The 23308-nt window shown below is 39.5% G+C and overlaps 1 pseudogene; it reads right to left on the bottom strand.

The window, feature by feature from the left end:
* Positions 1-3494: 3494 nt before the first annotated feature.
* LOC140512026 (transmembrane protein 192 pseudogene) lies at positions 3495-23097 on the bottom strand (annotated as a pseudogene).
* Between the last annotated feature and the right edge of the window lie 211 nt (positions 23098-23308).

Raw genomic sequence — 23308 nt, 5'->3', positions numbered from 1 at the left:
TGCTTTCCCATTCTCTGTGGCTCGCCTCTTTCCCATTTGAGGCTGATCCTTCCCTAGTCTATAAACCTGCATCAGAATTCTTCCCCAATATGGCTCCAGGCACAATCGCAAACTAAACTGCTTATGTGTGCTCTAGCACATGCTTATACACATGCATACAGGCAGACACATACAGCTAACAATAGCTGCTATTCAAGAGGGCAGGTGTGGTTAAAAAAGATACGTCGCATTGTTTTCCCCACCATGTCTATTTTACACGTAATAATGATCTGTGGGAGGAGGAGCAGGGGTAGCAGGTATGGTTAAGAGGTGGGGAAGGGACCCTCTTGCAAAGGATCCTGACTCTGGTCTTACACAGAATCCTGATTCATCCTCGGTTCTGATGACCTCAAAGCAAGTTGTCAAGTTTGTCATTTTATCTGGCTCATTGTGGTCCCACTGTCTTTCTAAAAAGAATTAACAGGGCCTTCTATAGATGAGTTACTCAATATATAAAATTTTTGTTGTTGTTCATTTGTGCCTTTGGTGCATCCTGGGTCATTTTCAGTTATCCTGAGGAATATCAGGTCACTAGATTCAGATGGCTCTGGAGGAGGAGTGAGGCTGGTGACCTTGCACAGCCCTTCCTCACTCAAAATAAAGTCAAGTGCAAGTCATGTCGTCATTTCTCTGATGGCATGGTCTTCTTCGGCAATGAAGGATGAACATAACAACAGTAACCCTAACTCTTTGTGACCCTGGAATGATTTACTATTTCCTTCTCTAACTCATTTTACAGAAGAAGAAACTGAGGTAAACAGGGTTAAGTGACTTGTCCAAGGTCACACAGCTACTACATATTTGAGGTTGGACTTGAACTCAGGTCTTTCTGACTATAAGTCCAGAGATATATCCATTGCACCACCTATATATCAAACAGAAATCATGTAGAGGATTACTATTTTTTTCATCACTAAAGTAATGTTGAAAATAGAAAAGATTCATAAATATGCATGAACAAATTCTTAAATTATAAAACAAGATTAACCACCATATTTATTCTACTCTCGTAGGAGGCAAAGACAACCTTGTAGAATTTGCTGATTACCTGGGTATTTTTTTTTCCTCACAAGGCTCCTTTTTGAGCTCTTTTCCTCCAAAGAAGCTTCGTTCTTTATTTACTAATCTAGCCTCTACAGCAAATATTTCCCTTTCTTTCTGTGTAACTTTAAAATGTTTCAAATGACAAAGATTACCAATGTTTAGCACTATATTTTGAAAGTTCTTTGATCTTCTCGTCTCCTTGGGAGGCAGTACAGGGCTGTGAGATGTGTGCAGAATGTGGAGCTGATGAACTTCAAATCCCAGCTCTACTCCTACTTAGCTGGGTGACATTGATCAAGTTAGTTAGCCTTCCAATTCCTCATTTTCTTCATCTGTAAAATGGGTTGGACACCAAGGTACCTTCCAGCTGGAAATCTATGATCCCATGATGCTATTAAATCTTCTCATCCTGCTTTCCAAATTTCCAGACCAGTCGCCCATATTTCTGGCTTCCATTGATTAGATTTGCCTTCCTCTTGGGAATCTCATTGATTCTGTTTATTACTAGTTATTTTATAGTTGTATTATTACTATAGTTATATTATTACTAGTTATATTATTACTACTTTATTACTACCACAAATCCTTGCCTCCTTATGACCCAGTTATACAATCAATCATGTCAGAGGGTTTAACCATGTGCCTTCTTTACCTCCTTTCTTCTTTTCAAAACTAAGCAAAGCCAAGAACCTGGGATTTTCTAGTTTATTGGATTTAGGTAGGCAGCTAAGCTAGACCTCAGGATTAAAGACAGAAAGAACCTCAGAAAACATCTGGTTCAACCCCTTCAATTTGCAGACATGAAAAAACTAAAACCCAGGGACTTGCCCAAAGAGAGTAAACTTCAGAAGCAGCATGTGAATGACAGAGATAGCGAATGTTCTTTGCACTATATTGAGCTGCTACGTATTTATAATTCAATGAAAAAATATTACTTAACCACCGAGTGTGCATAAAACATAATACTCAGACCTGGCAATATGAAGGGAAGAAAGCAGGTTATTTACCTCAAGACCCCATGTTCTATTTGGGGAAATACAATGGGTATAACAGGTAAATGCAAGGTGATTTGAGGAGTGAAAGTGGTTAATTACAGCCTATCTAACTTTTCCAGGATATTGAGGACAGTTTCTAGAGGTAGCACCCGCATTGGGATTTAAAGGAAACTAAGAATTCTAATATGTGGAAGTAAGGAAGGAGTCTTGGCATGTAGGTCAGCCACTGCAAAGGCAGGGAAACAAGGGAAAGGATGCCAATCTCAGGAAAGAGCAAATAAGCCAGTTTGGAAGGTCCTAGAGTTTGGAAAGGCAAAATATGCAAAAAGCATTATGGTAAGGCAGTCAAGAAATCATGACTGATGATGACTGATGATGAAATCAAGCCTTATACTTCTCAACAGAAACCTGATTAACTCAGTCATGCAGAATGGAGCATATGGTTTCAGATGTGACCAAAGTGTGGATTTGATTTTTTTTTTGTATACAGAATGTTCTAAATGTCTTTGTGTAATGTGAAGCTGTTCAAGCTTTAATAGTTATTTAAATCCATCCTCTCTACAGTTGCCAAAGTGATTTTCCTTAAGCATGGATTTGACCACATAACCAGGGTGTCCCAAAACTCTTAGTCTGATTTTAAGCTCTTAAGGCTAATTAAATTTTAAGTTAAGCCAGTTAGAGCATCACATTATTAAAGCTTCAATAGCTTAAAAGTGCACTAAGACTTGTGGGACATCTATTACTTATTTGTGGTTATAAGAAAGAATTCTAGACATAGTAGTGCTATTTCAGGTATCAAAAAGTATGCAAAGTTTTTGGCTGTAGCTTGGCCATAGTTTCAAATTGCTCTCCAGAATGGTTAGATTAGTTCGTAATTCTACCAATAGTGAATTAGTGTTCCAATTTTTCCACATCCCCTCCATTATTTGTTTTTTGCTTTTAGTGTCATGTAATCTGATAAGTATGAGGTGGTGTCTTTTTTCTTTCACATTTCTCTAATGATTTTGATCATTTTTTCATGAGACTGTTTAGAGCTTTAATTTCTTTGTCTGAAAACTCCAGTTCACATCCTTTGACAATTTATCAACTGGGGAATGGCCCTTATTTTTGTTTTTGGCTTTTTTTTTATAAATTTGACTCATTTTGCTATATATTTGAGAAATGAGGCCTTTCATCAAAGAAACTTACATTAAAATATTTTCCAATTTCCTTCTAATTTTGGCTGCACTAGGTTTGTTTGTGGAATTTTTTTTTAATATCATGCAATCGAAATCATCTATTTTACTTGCCATAATACTCTCTGTCTCTCGTTTAGTCACAAACTCTTCCCTTATCCATAGATCTGACAGATACATTTTACCATGCTCTCCTAATTTACTTGTGATATCACTCTAAATGTTTAAATCCATTTTGACCTTATCTTGGTTTGGCATTGTTAAATTTTCTTGCTTTCACTGTGTAAATGACTAGCTATATCAGGGAACAAATCAGCTCAAAAGTCAAGACTGCCAATGTATATAGTTGAGATAAAGGGGATAGTCATCAGGGAGGAGTACTGTATACCAAGAAAAGAAGCAGTGATGCATTTTCAGTAGAGTATATCATTAAAGATAGCCTATTAAGCTGTCCTGTGGATCTGTAGATCATGACATAGCCTCATTTTCTCACTTGACTATCGTGGGGAGGTAGTGTAGAAAAAGAATAGGGAGGACCCATAAAATCACTTTTTCTAGGATGACCACAGTCTGAATTTTAAATGGGTTGATGTCATTTTCAAAGCATTTGTCCTTATTTGGAATAAGATAAAAACAAAGCAAACCTGTTAAAAATGCTAAACCAACAAATACAAGGGGGTATTAACCAAAGGAGGTCTGCTATGAAGAAAGGCTTGGAATCTAGGTCTGAAATGAAAGTGCAATGGATGCTGTGACAGAAACAGAGTGACTAGAAGGAGGTCATCTTCTATACTTTGTGTGAGAGCCAATGAATCATTCTCCGTCTGTGTCCTACTATCTTCATCTGAAATCTGAATCCCCTGCTACTGGGGTGAAATGTCTCTGCCTTCACGTCTCTGCAGCAACTCACTGTTAATTCTTCATGGAGAGACCTGATGATTCTCAGTCCTCAGCCTTTCTGACCTCTCTGCGGCCTTTGACTTTCTCGATTACTCTCGCTCCCTAAATCATCACTCTTTTCTAAGTTTTTGTTACATTATTCTCTCCTAGTTCTCATTCTACTTGTCTGACTGCTCATTTTCTATTTCTTTGTTGGTTCATCATATAACACTACATCATGGCTCTGTCCTGGGTTCTTCTTTCTCTCTGTTTGTGTCTCTCCTCATTAGCTTAATTATCATCTTTGTACAGATGACTCATATCTGTCCTCAGTCTCTCTCTTGAGCTTCAATTCCCATATCTTCAGCTGCTCATTAGACACTTCCAAATGGGTGCCATAAAGAAATCTCAAACTCAACATGTCCAAAACAAAACTCATTGTCTTTCCCTACGAAACTTCAACATTTCTATTCAGTGCACCACCATTTTTCTAGCATATAATCTTAATATTATTTTCAATTCCTCATTCCTTTTGAGAGACAATTAGTTGATACCTAGATTGCTGGGCCTAGATTCAGGAAGACCTGAGTTCAAAATCAAGTCTCAGATATAACCTGATGTCAGATATATACAATACATACATATATACATATACATATATGTATACACATATATATATATATATATATACATACATGTGTATATGGAGAGAAAGAGACAGAGAGACAGAGACAGAGAGGGAGATGTCTGTAACCCTGGAAAAGTGAATTAACCTCTGTCTGTCTCTTCTTCAACTATATAATGGGGATAATAGTTGTGCCTCCTTCCGAAGGTTGTCATCAGGATCAAATGAGATAATACTTGTAAAGAACTTAGCACCATCCCTGGCACATAGCAGGAACTTAACAATGCTTGTTCCTGACCTCCCTTCTGCTTTACATATTAAATCAGCCACCAAACTTTGCCATTTCTGTCTCACAGCAACTCTTAACATTCTTGTCCTTCTCATTAGTCATAAAACCAAAACCTTAATTCAAGTACTCTGAATCCTTTCTCTCCTGAACTATTGTAATGGCCTTCTAATATGCCTCCCTACTTCAGGTCCTTTGCATGGTTCCCAAAGTGATTTTTATTAAGTATAGATTTGACCACATGATTCTTTATATGGAAAAAAATCACCGTAGCCTTATTGTCTATAGAATCAAAATAAATCTCTCTGCATGGGTTCTTAAAAACCTTAACAATATAGAATCAAGCTGTCTTTCCATTTTCATTATACATTATTCCCTGAACTCTCTGGTCCAGCCCAACTGGCCTTCTTTCTGTTCCTCAACCATGGCATTTTATCTCCCATTTTTGCACTGGTTGACCCCATGCATCCCTTCCTCAACTTTTCCTTCACAGCCAAACCCAAAAATAATTTTCTACATTCAGACTTTTCTGTTCCTCCTAATTGCTTTCCAATCCTAACCAACTTGTATCTATTTCGTATTTTGTTTTCAGTATATGCTAATACAGCAGGGGTTGGGTTAAAAAAAATATCTCATGGAGCTGAACTGAGCTCCTCTGGCTACTTACTCCTGGTGACATCCATTTCACTCAGTCCTGAAGGACTTATTATTTAGGATGAATAAAAAATGCTTAGTATTTATATGGTCATATAACATTTGAAGCAAGGCAGGAGAAGAGAATGACCATGGGATAGTATAACTGAGCAGGATAGGTATTCAAAAGTACAGAGAAAAGTAGTACAGAAAGCAAGATTTCTGAATCACTGGGATTAGAGGAATAGAAGGCAGGAATCTGTTAGCCATAGGACAAGGGAAAAACCATTTTGTTGGGGATTCTACTTTCCAAGGACCTGCGAGTACTCCAAGGTGGTGTGTTCCTTTTCTAGACATGGGAAAGCTAGAGGTGATAGACATAGGAAGTTGGAGTCAGAGTCTAGGCCATCAGGGTCCAGACTGAGCTCATGTGTGGTACCAGCTCAATAGCTATATCTGAGGATGATGGGGCATAAGGCACATCCAGAAGAGAGGCCTCAGAAGGAACACATCCTCACTTCTGTGCCAGTCCTAGTATCTAAGGCCCTGTTCTTTAGGCATTCAATTTGGTGTCTGAGGCCCCAGCTGCAGCAGTATTGGGCATCTACCTGAAAGTCTGTTCTTTCCAGCTTCATTTGTGACCCCTACAGTCAAGGTCAGTGTGATCCTAAGGAGAAAATAGTCTCAAAGCTCCAGGCCTATCAGGTAAGATCCTGGTTGGTTGGTACTAAGCTTTACTTTGCCTTACCAGTAGGATCAGAGCATGAACTTTAATAGGGGTGTTCTGAATTCAATCTCACACCACCACCCTGTTCTTCAAAGTTATTTGACTCATGCCAGTAACTGGGGATGAAAATGAAAGAACAAAATGTATATCTTATGGGGCCATTGAGATGCAAACCAAAAGGAACTGCATTTTTGTTTGTAAGATGATCCTGATTGGTCATGGGCTAGTGCAATGAAGGAAAAGATCCATTGATATGCATTGATCCTGAAAGCAGCACTCCTTCAGCCCACATGAGAGGAATCTGGCATAGGCAATATGGGCTCCATCAGCATTTTGCCTTTCTCATCCCAATTTGCCTGAGGGATGTGGGATCAGGTCTCCACAGGGCAACAGACATTTGTTCTCAGATTGAAGTTAATGTGGGATGCAAATCCTCTCTTCTTTTCAGAAGACACAACGAGCTTAATGTATAACTACATACGCTAATATTCTAATACAGTCCTAGAATGCCAGAACTAGGAAAGACCTCAGAGTGAATCTTGTCCATTTGACTAGTGACTGAGGCCTAGCCAAATGAAATTACTTGCCCAAGAATACAAAGCTAGTTTGTCACAAGAGCTCCAACAAAGTCTTCTAACTGCGCATCTAATTCTCTTTCTCAAATGCCATGCTACAGGGCCAAACCCTGCAAGTTATCACTTGACCATCCTAAATGTGAGAGCCAAACTGCAGTTAATGGCTGAAAGTGGCCTGGGAGACTACCCTTCATTAGATATTTCACTGAATGCATTTATTTAATATTCTTTCTAAGCATGGATTTGTGTTAAGGGTTATTATCAAGGTTACAGGCAAAGTCACTGCCTTCAAACTTACAGTCCAAAGTGGTTAGGCAATACACATACACATAAATAAACTAAAAAAACAACGTAAGTAATGCCACAAGGTAGCATATGATTGCCAAATGAGGGGAAGAAAGCATCATTAAAGGCCTCTATGAAGACTCTCCACTTTACTGAACGCTCATTCTAGGGTTCTTTTGGAAGATTATTACACATCCCTATTGGTTTACTTATCATCTTTATGCAGATGACTCTGAAATCTATATGTCTAGCCCTAACGTCTCTCCTGAACACCAGTTATACATCACCAATGACCCATTAGATATCTCAACCTGGATGTTTTGTCACTGCTTCAAATGTTTCTCATTCCAAATGGAAATCATCTTTCCCCTGAGCCTGTTACCTTTTCAAACATTTCTTTTGAGAGAAGCACAAAACTTCTCAGCCACCCAGATTTGTAACCTTAAATCATCCTGGAATCTCCCCTTTCTTTCACTCCCTAGGGCAATCAGTTGACAAGTCTTGTCCCTTCTGTCTCTAAAACACTCAATATATCCATTCCTTTTTCTCACTTTATATAGTCACCTTCCTTTTTCAGGCATTTATCATTTCTCTTATAGATTCCTGATTGGTCTCCCTGTTTCTAGACTCTCTCTCTCTCTCTCTCTCTCTCTCTCTCTCTCTCTCTCTCTCTCTCTCTCTCTCTCTTTCTCTCTCTCTCTTTGTTGGACCACATTGTCTCTCAGATATTGCCCTTTGGAGCTAAGTGGAATAATCCAGGTTGCTTCCTGTGCATGACTGAAAACTTCAAATATTTGAAGACAGTTTTGCTAGCTTCCAGAATCTTCCCTTGTCCAAGCTAAAAGCCCACACTCCTTTAATATGGCATGGTCTCAAAGCCTTTTACCATCATGGTCACCTTGCTCTGTACACTCTCCAGTTAAGCAACATGCTTCTGAAAATGTGGCACCCAAAACTTAACACCATAACTCATTTCTCATCTGACCAGAGCAGAAGACAGCGGGCTTCTATCACTCCTCTTATTTTTGAACAGTATTACTTTTAAAATTCAGCCTAAAGCCATGCTAGCTATTGTTCTTGTTTTTTTATTGCCATGTTGTATTGTTGACCCCAGTACACAAAAACTCCTCCAATTTTTTTCAGATGACCTACCTAGCCACATCTCCCCCATCTTGTGCATTTGAACCCAAGTATAAGGCTTTACATAAATTTGACCCAATGTAGCCTGTTGAGATTATTCTGGCTCCTGACTCCATCATTCAACATAAGATTTTTCCCTCCTATCTTTATGTCTTCTGAAAATATGCCAACCATGCATTTATCCAGGCTATTGATAAACAATATTTAACAGCACAAGGCCAATAACAAATCCCTGAGGCACTCTACTAAAGACATCTAGTCAAGTTGATGGCAAGCTATCAGTGACTACTCTTTGGTCTGGTAACTTGACTTTGTCTGAATCTACTGCATGATTGTCTAGTCCACATCTGGGCTGGACAGCTTAGGCACAAGGATACTACAATAGCCTTTGTTACACACTCTATGTTACAGTCAAATGAAACTAAGGACTAGCTCCAGGTGTGGAGCAGCCCTCTGTGTTTTCGATCTACTACATAAAGGATAAGCAATACCTCCAGGGTCTCTTTCAGGAAAAGGAGGAAGGAAGTGAGCATCAGAAATCTAAACAGACCTATCTGAAAGCCAAAGGTCAAATGACCCTATTCTTTAGCCCACCATACTATGTCTGGCCCACCTGGAAGCTCTGTCCCCAGATACAGTGCATTTAGACAGGAAGATGGGGCCAAAATTGTACTGAATGAATGTAGGCAAGGTTCTATATGTGGTTTAGTACAGTCCACAGTCATATCCTAAACATGTTCCCAAGGCTCAACAACATACATAACTGTTGTCTGAGTTAACACCAACTCTTGGGAACGGAAACAGCAAATGTTCTTCTCCTGGACATAATAGAACTTAAACCATCAGAATCTAGAAGTTCAACACCCTTATGCCACAAATGACTCAGATAATCAATCCCGTCAGACTACAAATGAGGGAAACCAAAGCCAAGAGAGGGGACTTACCCAGGGTAAGTAACCTTACTGACAGGTTGATCAGTCAATAAAATATTTTTTAAACACTTAGTTTGTGTCAGAAACTGGGCTAATTACCCAGGTCAGTGGGGCAGAGCCAGGATCAGGGTCCTGGGGTCCTGACTCCCAAGTTCTTTTACATCAATTTGCCTTAAATCAATTGGGGTACATGGGGTGTTCAAGGGGGACTGGCATCTCTGGTATGAGGGCTTTCCGAGTCCTTTCCAGGGCTGCTCATCCACCTTTGGTGTCCACCTTTTACCCTATTCTCACATTTGGCTCTAACAAGTTGTAGTTCATGCAGTGGCCACAGGCATAAAACTGTCTCAGCAGATGGGCTAAACCAGGTTGAGGGTAACTGACAGGCCTCAAAGCTGTGGGTGAGTTAGGGGGATATCTACCCCAAGGATGTGAAGAGTTCTCCTGGCAGACTTGGTGCATGAGACCAATTTCTTCCAAAGGCCATGAAAGCATTTCAAGCAGGCCCTGTGGAGAGCTTAGAGCTTGTCAGACATTGACTATGCCAAGGTCATCCACTGCATCCTGGGCCATTACCAATTGTCCTGACTTTGGTCTTGGCATTGAACTTTGATGACTGTGGAAGAGAAAGGACGCTGAGGACTTTGTGTAACTATACCTCACTTAAATCCAGTTCACTCACAAGTTAAGACATCACCCCATGATGTCACTGGTGATGTTGGATTAACAATAAGCCTTAAAATGATTACTTTGAATGGAAAATTGTTATATGTTCTCACTTTTTTTTAAATTTTTTAATGTTTAACAATCACTGCCATACAATTGAGATTTTATCCCCCCCCACCTACCTCCATTACCCCCCTCCCTCCCCACAACTGCATACAATTCTGTATAGATTCTACATATACTTTCCTATTGAGTATATTTTCACTATAGTCATGCTATGTAGTCAGACTAGAGTAAATGAAAGAAATCATATAACAAATCAAAACATGATACACAAACACATACACATACACAAACATGATCTTCTACATTTTGTGAATGGCTTCCATATTTCTTTCTCTGAGTGTGGAAGGCATTTTGCCTTGAGAGCCACCATTGGAATTTTTTTTTTTTATAAGAAGTTCTTGTGTTATTACAAAATTCTAAGTCTACCAGAAAAAACTCTTGCACACTGTGGTCGTTGCTGTGCTCTAGAAAGTAATTGTCTGATAGTTTAATTGGTATGGCACTAAATAAGTATATTAATTTAGGTAGAATTGTCATTTTTATTATATTAGCACGGCCTACCCATGAGCAACTAATGTTTTCCACTTACTTAAATCTGATTTTATTTGTGCAAAAAGTGTCTTGTAATTGTGTTCATATAATCCCTGGGTTTGTTTTGGCAGGTAGACTCCTAAGTATTTTATACTGTCTACCCTAGCTTTAAATGGGATTTCTCTTTCTATCTCTTGCTGTTGGACTTTGTTGCTAATATATAGGAACGCAGAAGATTTGTGTGGGTTTATTTTGTAACCTGCAACTTTGCCAAAGTTGTTTATTAATTCAAGTAATTTTTTACTTGAATCTCTGGGATTCTCTAGGTAAATCATCATATCATCTGCAAAGAGTGATAACTTATTTTCTTCTTTGGCTATTCTTATTCCTTGAATATCTTTATCTTGTCTAATTGCTACAGCTAACATTTCTAGTACCATATTGAATAATAGTGGTCATAATGGACAACCTTGTTTCACCCCTGATCTTATTGGGAATGCATTTAGCTTATCCCCATTGCATATAATGCTTGCTGAAGGTTTTAGATAGATACTGCTTATTATTTTATGGAAAGTTCCCTTTATTCCTATATTCTCCAGTGTTTTTAGTAGGAATGGGTGTTGTATTTTGTCAAAAGCTTTTTCTGCATCTATTGAGATAATCATGTGGTTTTTGTTAGCTTTGTTGTTGATGTGATCGATAATGCTAATAGTTTTCCTAATATTGAACCAGCCCTGTAGTCCTGGTATGAATCCTACCTGATCATAATGTATTAATCTCATGATAAGATGCTGTATTCGTTTTGCTAAAATCTTATTTAAAATTTTTGCATCTATATTCATTAAGGAAATTGGTCTATAATTTTCTTTCTCTGTTTTGTCTCTTCCTGGTTTGGGTATCAAAACCATATTTGTATCATAGAAAGAATTTGGGACGACTCCTTCTTCCCCAATTTTCAAAAATAGTGTATGTAGTATTGGAATTAACTGTTCTTTAAATGTTTGATAGAATTCACTTGTGAATCCATCTGGCCCTGGAGATTTTTTCCTAGGGAGTTCATTGATGGCTTGTTCAATTTCTTTTTCTGAGATGGGGTTGTTTAAGTATTCAACTTCCTCTTCTGTTAATCTGGGCAATTTGTATTTTTTAAAATATTCAGCCATCTCGTTTAGATTATCGAATTTGTGGGCATAAAGTTGGGCAAAGTAGTTTCTAATTATTGTTTTAATTTCCTCCTCATTGGAGGTGAGTTCACCCCTTTCATTTTTAATATTAGTAATTTGATTTTCTTCTTTCTTTTTTTAATCAGATTGACCAAAGGTTTATCAATTTTATTAGTTTTTTCATAAAACCAACTATTGGTTTTATTTATTAATTCAATAGTTTTCTTAATTTCAATTTTATTAATCTCTCCTTTGGTTTTCAGTATTTCTAATTTGGTATTTACTTGGGGATTTTCAATTTGTTCTTTTTCTAGCTTTTTCAACTGCAAGCCTAAGTCATTGATCTCCTCTTTCTCTATTTTATTTATGTAAGCATTCAAAGATATAAAACTTCCCCTAATAACTGCTTTTGCAGTATCCCATAAGTTTTGGTATGTTGTCTCACTATTGTCATTCTCTCGAATGAAATTGTTGATTGTTTCTATGATTTCTTCTTTAACCCAACCCTTCTTTAGAATTAGATTATTTAGTTTCCAATTGATTTTTGGTTTCTCTTTCCATGGCCTTTTATTACATGTAATTTTTAATGCATTATGATCTGAAAAGGATGCATTGATTATCTCTACCTTTCTGCACTGGATTGTGAGATTTTTATGTCCTAGTACATGGTCAATTTTTGTAAATGTTCCATGTACCGCTGAGAAAAAGGTATATTCCTTTCTATTCCCATTTAATTTTCTCCAAAGATCTATCATATCTACCTTATCCAGAGTTTTATTTACCTCCATAACGTCTTTTCTTGTTTATTTTGAGGTTGTATTTATCGAGTTCAGAGAGGGGGAGGTTGAGGTCCCCCACTAGTATAGTTTTGTTATCAGTTTCTTCCTTCAACTCCCCCAACCTCTTCTCTAAGAATCTGGATGCTATACCACTTGGAGCATACATGTTTAGTAAAGATATTGCTTCATTGTCTATGGTGCCTTTTAGCAGGATATAGTTTCCATCCTTATCCCTTTTGATTAGATCTATTTCTGCTTTCGCTTTGTCTGAGATTAGGATTGCTACTCCTGCCTTTCTTACATGAGCTGAAGCACAATATATTCTGCTCCATCCTTTGACCTTTATCCTATGTGTATCCCCCCGTTTCAAATGTGTTTCTTGTAAACAGCATATTGTTGGATTATGGCTTTTAATCCATTCTGCTATCTGTCTCCGTTTTATGGGAGAGTTCATTCCATTCACATTCACAGTTATGATTACAATCTGTGTATTTCCCTCCAACCTCTTTCCCACCATTTGTGCTTTTAGCTCTCCTGTCTCCCTTCCCCTCCTCAATAGTATTTACTTTTCTCCCCCTCCTCCTGCAGCCTTCCCCTCCTTCTTTTAGCCCCCCTCCCTTTTACTCCCCTTTACTCTTATTGCTTCTTTCCTCTCTTTTAGCCACCCTCCCCTTTCTTCCCCCTTCCCCTCCTACTACCTATAGAGCTAGTTAGGATTATCTACTTAAGATTATTGTTCCCTCCTTTGAACAAATCAGATGAGAGTACCTCTCAAATAATGCTCATCTCCCTCCCCTCCTTCCCTCTACTATAGTTTTGTACTTCTTCCTGTGATATAATTTGCCATTTTCTGCTTCCCCCTTTTCACACCTCCTATTACAATCCCTTCTCATACTTAAATCATATTTTTGACATGACATCATTTACTTTATGCCCGTTCCCTCTACATATATCCCTTTTATCATAATAGCTGCACAGTTCTCAAGATTACCAGGTTTCATCTTCCCTTATAGGGAGGTAAACAGTTTGCCCTAATTGAGTAGCAAGTTTTTGTTTTTGTTTTTTCCCCTCTGTTTACCTTTTTATGATTCTCTGGAGACCTGCATTTGAAGATCAAATTGTCTATTGAGTTCTGGTGTTTTGGTCAGGAAGCTCTGGAAATCCCTTATTTTGTTGGATGACTTTCTCCTTGCCTGAAATGTTATGGTGAACTTTGCTGGGTAGTTGATCCTTGGTTGAAGTCCCAACTCCTTTGCCTTACGGAATATTGGGTTCCAATTCTTTCGATCTTTTAATGTAGAAGCTGCAAGGTCCTGTGTGATCCTGACTGTGTGTCCTTGATATTTAAATTGTTTCTTTCTGGCTGCTTGTAGTATTTTCTCCTTCATTTGATAGCTCTGGAATTTGGCAACGATATTTCTTGGGGTTTTGAGTTTGGGATCCCTTTTGGGAGGAGAACGGTGGATTCTTTCAATGACTATTTTGCTGTCTGAGTCTAGTACTTCTGGGCAGTTTTCCTTGATGATTTCCTGGAATATATTGTCCAGACTCTTTTCTTCATCATGGGTTTCTGGCAGGCCAATAATTATTAAATTTTCTCTCCTGAATCTATTTTCCAGGTCAGTTGTTTTTCCAATTAAATATTTTACATTTTCTTCTATCTTTTCATTCTTTAGATTTTGTTTGACTGATTCTTGTTGCCTCATTGAGTCATTAGTTTCTACTTGCCCAATTCTAAACTTCATCGTAGTGTTTTCTTCAGGTAGCTTTTCCATCTCCTTTTCCATCTGACCAATTTTTCCCTTTAAGGAGCTATTTTCTCCATTTAATTTTTGTACTTCTTTTTCCATTCGACCAATTTTCCCAGTTAGGTTTTGGGTTTCCTTTTCCATCTGATCAATTTTCCCAATTAGGTTTTGGGTTTCCTTTTCCATTTGATTAACTCTTCCTTTTAGGGAATTATTCTCTCCAGTTAATTTTTGAACTTCCTTTTCCATTTGTTCAGTTTTCCTTTTCAGAGTGATGTTCTCATCAGTGAATTCTTTTTTTATAATTTTAAGATCATTGGCCAGTTTTTCTTTTATATCCTTCTTCAGATGTTCCAGGTAATCTAGTTGTGCTTGCGAGAAATTCATAGTCCCATCTGAGGTTTCAGATGGAAGTACAGTCTCAGCTCTGACCTCTTTGGTGTTTGTGTTTTGGTCCTTATCCCCATAGAAAGATTCTATGTTTTTTTCACTTTTCGTCTGCTTTTTCCAATTCATGATGTTGACTGAGTGTTGTAGCTTCTGGTTCTTTCAGTCAGAAGGTACAGATCTTTAAATTGAGCTGATGTGTCTAGGCTAAAAGCAGGCTTTTGTTTTTTGTTTCCCAGATCAACCCTGGGGTTAGCTTGTTAGGTGTGTGGGAGGGGTGGTCTGGTCTCAGGAGATCTCCTCAGCTGACCTGAGGCAAAGGCAAGGTCAGGGGATGGTGATCCCAGCTTCCCTATTGTCTTCCCTTTTCCCCTGGAGGGCTGGGGCACGCCTAGAAGCTAATGCGTGTTCCCGCCCCTCCTGGGGCTCGTCTCCCAGTGCTGAGGCTTGCTTGGGTCTCAGTGCGAATTTTCTCTGCCCTGGGTCGTCTGTCCTTCCAGATCGCCTCCGCCACAATAGGAAGAATCCCCCTTTGCTATTTTTCTAGCCTCTGGTGTTATGAGACTATTTGCCCCCTTCTGCTGTTCCCGCTGATCCAGGATTTATCTGGGGAAGAATTTTATGGTTCTTTCACGGTCATCAGGGGGGAGGAGGGAGCATTTACTGATCACTCCGCCATCCTAGCTCCTGGAAGTTCCAATAGGTGACTTACCGAAGTTTAGTCTTCAGGCTGAAGGTTTCAAGGGCTGCTGTGCTGATATCTGGCGCTCAGTGGCTCTCACCGGCTCGGTTTGGCTTGTCTCCTGCTCCGCTGGTTTCGCCCGCCACTCTTGGGTTTCTCAGGTCCCTTCCACCCTGCTGCTCTGACCGCGCTGCGCTGTGCACTGGGGGCTTACCCCCATGGAACAGATCCTTCCTGTGGACCTTCCAGTCCAACCTGGGCTCCGAATCTGTCAAAGTCTGTCACCCACTGGATTCTACACCTCCAAAGTCTGGTCAGATTCTCCTTTCAGAGATATCCAGAGGAGTTTGTCCAGGAGCTTAGGTGAGTCGTTGCTTTCACTCCGCCATCTTGGCTCCGCCCCATATGTTCTCACTTTTGACACTTAGTTTTCTTTGGTTAGTGACTCAAACATTTCTCCACTGACTTTGTTCTTTTTTTTATTTTTAATATATACAGATACAAATCTTTTTAAAAATAATAAGTGATGTTTTTAACAGCTCATTGAGAGTTGGCACCTTTTCTTAGCTACTGATGACATTTTTGCACCATCTCTCACCCTCATCCCCCTCTGGCTTGCCTAAAATGGAGATAGTTCAGTAAAATACCAGTAAGCCCTTTGCTGGTAATCAAAAGCTTCATTTCTGGGACTGTACCTTGTTTTCCATTTTCTTTTTGACCATATTCTTCTCCACAGCAAATTGGAGCAAATCCATTACTTTAAAACTTAAAAATCTTAAAACATAAAAAACTTAAAATCCTTAATTTTGTAGAATACTTTACCTCTAGCAGCACACAGATCAGCTCCCCGGCCATAACACTCTCAATGTTGCCATCACGTGGAGAGAAGAAGAACTACTCCGAGTTGGAAAAGAAATGGGACTTAGAATCATATAGCACTTCAGAGCTGGATATTCTGGAACATCAGAGGTGTTCCCCACATGTATCACCAAGGGCCCTGACATATACAGGAGGGCCTGCTGTACAGGCTCTTAGATCTGCTTTTCTAAAAGGAAAGAAACTTTTGAGGGATCAACAATCACTTTACCCAAGCACTTAGTCATAATTTACTTAGTGCTGGGGAAAAAGTCAGCACCCTGAACTTCAGAGAAAATACAAACAGAGAAACAAAGATCAACCAACAGACAGGGCTTCCAACTGTCTGACCATAAGTAATACATACCCCACAGATCAACAGACAGATCCAGTTGTCTGACCATACATACCTAGTTACCAGAGAGAGAAGCACCAACATCTGAGTTTTCAAAACTAGGGGGCTCCTTATTGGCTGCCCAGAGTTTCATCTGGTCAAACACTTCCAGTGAGTAAGCCCCAAAGTAAATTCTCACGTCAGAGTAATTATTCACTTTTCAGAGACAGAGGGCATCACAACCCTTGAGAACCAGGGCCCCCTTAGAAATTAAGAAAAGATGTGAGCCTCCCCTAATCAAGCTTCCCTTAATGGACAGGCCCATCAATGGGTGGGGAAGATCTTGAGCATTATACCATGTTATACAGATATACACACTATGGCCCAGAGAGGGAAGTACACTTGTGGAACATACGTGCTATTGGAGGAGATAAATTTTACACACACACACACACACACACACACACACACACACACATCAATCCATAGTATTTTCCACTATAAATGCATGGTCCATACAGCATAAGTCCCTGTTGCTTTCACTGCTGGTCAGGCCTTTGGTCTAACTTATTTCACACTGTAATTAGGGATCTGGATAAGCAGATAAGAAATGGTGGGGGAAGAAGATTACTATAGCTACTTCTATGGGTAGGTTTCTATATAATATGTGACCTAGAATTTAGTTGCTCTCCCTGTTTCATAGGGTTGCTATTATAAGCCTAGCCCCAAAACCCATTGGTGTGGGCTTCTCTCCTTGTCTGCTTGAAAGGGAGGATAAAATTGGTGAAAGTGGAAAAGAAGAGTAATCCGATCTCCTCACTCTATTTGGGTTCATCTTCTGGCTTATGGAGAGATAAAATGAGCCATCTCTTCAGTTCCTCTGAAGGGAAAATGACTCTGGGAAGAAGCTAACATGTGCTTTGACAATATTCCAGATTGATATACTAGAAACTTGCTATACTAGAAAATTTCCCTTTGGGACTCTTTCTCTTGCTTGACCTGAGACATCTCATTCCCCAAAAGAGAGGTCCTTCAGACTGTAATATTGTTGACTCATGGTTCAATTGTGTTTGATTCTTCATGACCCCATTTGGGATTTTTATGGCAAAGATACTGGAATAGTTTGCCATTTCCTTCCCCAGCTCATTTTATGAGGAACTGAGGTAAACAAGAGTAAGTGACCTATCCAGGGTCACACAGCTAATATGTGTCTGAGGCTGGATTTCAACTCAAGTCTTTCTGACTCTAGGCCAGGTGCTCTATCCACTGAGCCAACCAGCTGCCCTTCTGCAGCCAGGGGTGGCTACATTTCTGGAGAAGGTAGACTTAGAAGCCACAGAAACTTTCAGATTCACTTAAACACAATTCCTTTCTTTCTTACCCTGGGGAATATCTGAGCTCATCAGAAGCTCTCAGTTTCTCCAAAGGTTTTAATGAGAGTTAATGAGGAAAGGCCACCAAAGGCTTCCAGTCATAACTTAGCAGAATCTCTGTTAGCATACAAGGAATAACTTTGACTCAGTTTTGGTTTAGGAGCAGAGAATCATAGAGCTTCATGGAAGAAACCTTGGAAATCTGGAGATCAGCTAGTCTAACCCCCATTTTCTCCCTACCCCACCCCATTCCTTTTTTGTTTTTTTTTAACAAAGAGTAAAACTATGGTCCAGAGAGGTTAAGAGACCTCTCCAAAGACATGCAGATAGTAAGTAGCAGCTTGTCTGAAATTTAAACTCAGATCCTCTGGCTTCAAATCCAGCATTTTTTCCTGCCATACTATATGCTACAAAGCAGCAAGAGATTGTATCATATGAATGCAGCAGAATTTATATACGGATTTAAAGTTTGCAGATCATAATACATGGATTATGTAATGAGACTCTCCTAACTCTGTAAGGTAAGTATGACACCTACCTCCATTTTACAGATGAGAAAATGAAGGCTAGGAAAGGTTAAATGACTTGCTTTCTGTTTCCTAGCTCTTTAAGTAACAGGGTGAGGATTTGAAGCTAGGTAGGTCTCTCCTGACTCCATGGTCTATACTTGTCCCATAATGATGCAATAACTCATCTATCCGCTTTTACTAGCCTGACAGGGGATTCTATAATGACATGCTGAAAAGAAAGATATTTACTTTCGATCAAGGGTAACAAAGTTGGCTTTCCTATGTTTCTAGTGCATTGAAAACACACCGGGAATCTTGTAGAAGGTCCCTTGTCAATAGTAAGTAGAACACCGGGAAGGATCAGAGAAGCCTGACTAGTGACCAAGTCTCTGGGCCTCAGTGCACTTCTGGTTTTGTTTCCAGATTTATAAAATAGAAAGGACAACCATTTTTCCTGTACCTTCTTTATAGGACATGAAAAGGGTTTGATTCCTGTAGAAAATGAACATAATGCAAAACCTTGGGCATCTGTTACAGTTGCAAGGAGTGACCCCTAGAGGTTGCTTCTCTCCTTCTGCACATGCTACCAAGTAGGTAGGTGGTTTTTCCTGTGTTTGATCTGTATTTCTTTCCAGGTGTAAGTGACTGAGAAAAGGGTAGGAAGAGGGAGTTTGCTTTTCTTCCTCCTCCTTCCCCAAGAGGTAGTTTCTGAGGAAAAGTTGTGTTAAAGTATTACCAAGAAATATAAATGCCTCAATCTGAGTCAGCAGGGAGCAACACCTTTGAATAAAGTGGCTGGGCATGCCCCTTGATGACCCTTAAAAGTCACAGTCCAATTCCGGTGAGTTGATAACTAACCTGAAGACCTTGCTATCACATTAACACCTCATTCCCTATAATCACATCCGATGGCTTCCTCATCTGAGCTGCAAGCTCTCCTCTCTCCTCTTAAACAAGGAAGAGATCAAAGCACACTATGCAACCCTAACAAAGGAGAAAGCAAAGAAATGGTGTTGGCTTTGGAGTCAGAGGTCCTTGATTAGAAACGTACCTCTTTTTGCTTGCTTGACTTTCAACAAGTTACAGCTTCTCTGAATCTCTGTTTTCCTCATCTGCAAAAGGAAGTATTTGGACTCAAAGATCTCTAGCTCTACAGTAACGATTTAAAATCATTTTTTTTTACTTTTTAAAGTACTTTTTTACTTAAAATCTACTTTTAAAAGTACCGTTATGAACAAGAAATAGATCAGCCAAGCTGCTCTTTGCAAAACTCCTCCACAGACCTAGAAAATACACCAGACTGGATCCTGATAGGGGAACACAGGAAAAAAGGCACAGTGAATCAGTTCAGCCCAGGTTGGCATAGAAAGAAAGACAGGGAGATGAAAACAAGATCAAGTCAAGAGTACACCAACGACCAGGGCAGGAAGAGGTCCCAGATCCATACTGGGGTACTGCAATGGGGAAGAGTGACAAGTGGCAGCTTTGTCACTTGCTACTTGTTCTGGATGACAGATCCAACATTGACTGCCTCTGTGGGTGGTATTCACATTCCTGGAATGGAGGCCCTGGGCAGAGAACTGAGAAATGAGGAAGTTGAGAAGCAAGCAGCAGCCGCAAGGCTCAGACCCTAGGACCAAGATGGGGTATCAATTCCAGTTTCTAGCCCAACCTGCAGAGGAATAATCAGGGTAAGAATCCCAGAACAAAAGAGCCTCTTCTTCTGTCACTCTGAATCAGCACAGCTTTCCAGCTTGCGGACAAGGGCTGAGTCCAGCAGCCACCTATTATTGCTCAAACCCAAACTCAGATCAGGAACTTGTAGAGCTCAAACCACAGGATTAACCATTGGAATTTCCCTGGATCACTTTCACTTTGGGAACACTGGAAATTTTCAGGTCCCTAAGCCTGTCCTTGAGATCCCAACACTCAATACCTCAAGAAAGTAGCAAGACTACCAAACTTCTCTTAGGAAGTGTTACAGAGCCCAGAGCTAACATCAAGTCCAAAGTCAGGAGATAAGCTGGAAGAAAGATAAAGTAACAACAGAATCCCACCATAAAGAGTTGTTATGATGGCAAAGAATCTCAAGAGCAAATATACAAGAGAATGATGTAGGGAATGGAATTTAGCAAGGAGGTAAACTGAAGCAATTATCTGAGCAAAAATATCATTTATTAACAGGGGCAAGTGGCTGATAATAAAGGATAGGTCAAATGGCCCTGTGTCTGGCCAAAAGACCCTGATTTTAGGATGAAATATAGTTTTATAAGCATAGAACAAAGAACAGAACAGAAATCATCTAATTGGGCAGCACACAGAGATGAAAGATCATTATTGGCTGCACCAAAGGAAGCAGGCTTAGCCTCCACAATTCATTCTATCTCTAAAGAATGCTTTTGTAAATTTACAGGTCATAGCTTCATCATTAGGTCACTGACAAGGGCAGACTAATTGGCAGCTAGGCAATTCAATAAGGCCACCTTAATTGTTAAAGATGAAACAAGGCCAGGTTGTCCTTGCTTCTCAGGGATATCCCAGAAACCTTCCAGGAAATGCTAAGATAATGTTTTGTGAGAGCACTGAGGACAGAGGCTTTCTTTAACTAGCAGCAATTGTATCCTTGGTATTTTTCTTCAGAGAGGGGGAAACAACTTTACCCAGAGACAGAAAAGAAGCCTAGGCTTGTTGCAGAGAATACAGTTACAGAAATCAAATATAAAATATAAAAGACAATGTCAATTCCCTCAATAATTTCAAAGCATCTATAAGCAAAGCATAAGAGAAAAATATAGCATGGGCACAAACCAAACTAGAATTCTTGGAACCAATGAAGGAAGAGTTATTTATAAAGAAGTTAAAATATTTTTTGTAAATGAAATGAGTATACTTGAGGAGAAAATGGGAAAAAAATGAGAGCTATGAAAGAAAAATTGGAAAAGTAATTAACACTTCAGTGCAAGAGGTATAAAACCTAGTCCAAGCACCGAACTCCTTGAACACTAGAACCAACTAAATAAAAGCCAATGAAACCATAAGACAACAAGAAATATTAAAAAACAAAGTCAAATGGCTGAAACAAATAGAAGAAAATGGTAGGCATCTCATAGCAAAAAACAACTGAACTGGGAAAAAATTGAGGCAAAAAAAATTCAGAATGATTATACTCTCTGAATGCCATAACCAAGAAAGAGCCTACACATGATATTTCAAGGAATCTCAATAGAAAACTGCTTGAATCTCTTCAAACCAGAGAAAAGTAGAAATAGAAAGAATTCATTCTGATGTATTGGAAACAGACTGGGAATCCTGTAGGATGGCTCCTGTCTGTGGTGAATTGGGCACTGGGACAGGCATCAGGGACTGGCTAGTGACTGGACATCTGTTCATTTCTGTGTTTGTTTCCCAATTTATAAAATGGAAAGAACACCTGAAATACATCACCAAGAGGGAAGGGAGAAAGAGAAACCTTAAGCCCATGGTACTTTAATTAAGCATTTCTACATTCATGTCTTTTGATTAAGATCTGCTTATGTCTTTATTCTCTGATGCCTTTTTTATTACTTGATAATATATTTTTATTCTTTTTTTTATCCCATAGGTCATGCCTCCTCATTTTAAAAACAATAACCTCTAAAAGTGGCATAATTGATTTTATTCTTCTTTCCTTTGATAACTCTACCTACTTTTCTTGTACTTCTATTATTTGAGAGTATTTTCAGGTTGGGTATTCTATCTGACTTATAGTGAGTGAATGCCTCAAATGTCTCTTTTTTTTTGACTGGTCATCTTTTTTCTCCCACTGATAATTAGATTCAACTCATTGTGAATCAAAGGAGCATGGGCTCCTTTGATTTTTGGAATACATAATTCCATTATCCTTGGTGATTTCTCATGACTGCCCAATAATCTTTATAGAATCCCAGAATTTGAGAAATGGAAAAGACCTCAGCAGCCATCTAATCCAACTTCAATACTAAAAGAATCCTCACTACAGTATGCATGCCCCACAAAGGGTTAGCTAACCTTTTCTTGAACATGTTCAAGGAGGAAACACCCATTACACATCTAGAAAGTTTTTCCAGAGATCCATCTTGAAGTTGCTTTCTTTTCAGTTTCCACCTATTGTTCTCATTTCTGACCTTTGAGGTTAAACAGAACAAATCTACTCTTTCCTCCACATGACAGCCCTTCAGTGTTTGAAGACAGTTACCACCTCTTCTACTCCACCTTCTTATCAAACTTGAGGTTTCTTTTTCTCCAGGCTAAACATGCTCAGTTACTTCAACTGATCCTTATATCACATGACTCAAAGTCTTACGCCATGCTGGTTTTCCTCCTCTGGCTGCTCTCCATCTTATCAATGTCTTTCCTAATTGTTGACTCCCTGAGTTGAATACAACACTCCAGATGAGATCTGATGAGGGCTGAGTACAATTGGACTACTGTCCAATCACTTCTAGTCCAGGGGAATGGGAGATGATGTCTCTGTCCTCAGATCCTCCTTCAGTTGTCACCACTGTTCTGGAATTGAAACCAAGAACTCCATGCTCTATATAAGTGCCCACAACGAGCAGAATTTCTGCTCCACTGCTTCTGTACTCACCAGGGAAGTGCTGGTTCCTTCTTGCTCAGAGCTATGTCTTGGCAGCACAGCTGGGGCTGGCATCCCTTATCAGCAGAGGTTCCCTCACTCTTCCCCCACTCAGACTCCCTACACTATCCTGGAGTTGAAAATTCCTGTGACTGGGGTTGAGGCTACCTCCCAACTCAGGTAGCCCCAGGACTCTCTGCCTGCTATTTTAGCAGCACTAGCCTGGAGGGCTTCACTCTTCACAGGGACCAAACCTCAGCCCCAGGATTATTCTTCTTTTCTCCTA

Source organism: Notamacropus eugenii, chromosome 6 (genome assembly GCF_028372415.1).
Source record: "Notamacropus eugenii isolate mMacEug1 chromosome 6, mMacEug1.pri_v2, whole genome shotgun sequence".
In the NCBI taxonomy this organism is placed as follows: domain Eukaryota; kingdom Metazoa; phylum Chordata; class Mammalia; order Diprotodontia; family Macropodidae; genus Notamacropus; species Notamacropus eugenii.
The sequence above is the reverse complement of the archived record's forward strand: the minus strand, read 5'-3'. Positions and strand labels throughout refer to the sequence as shown.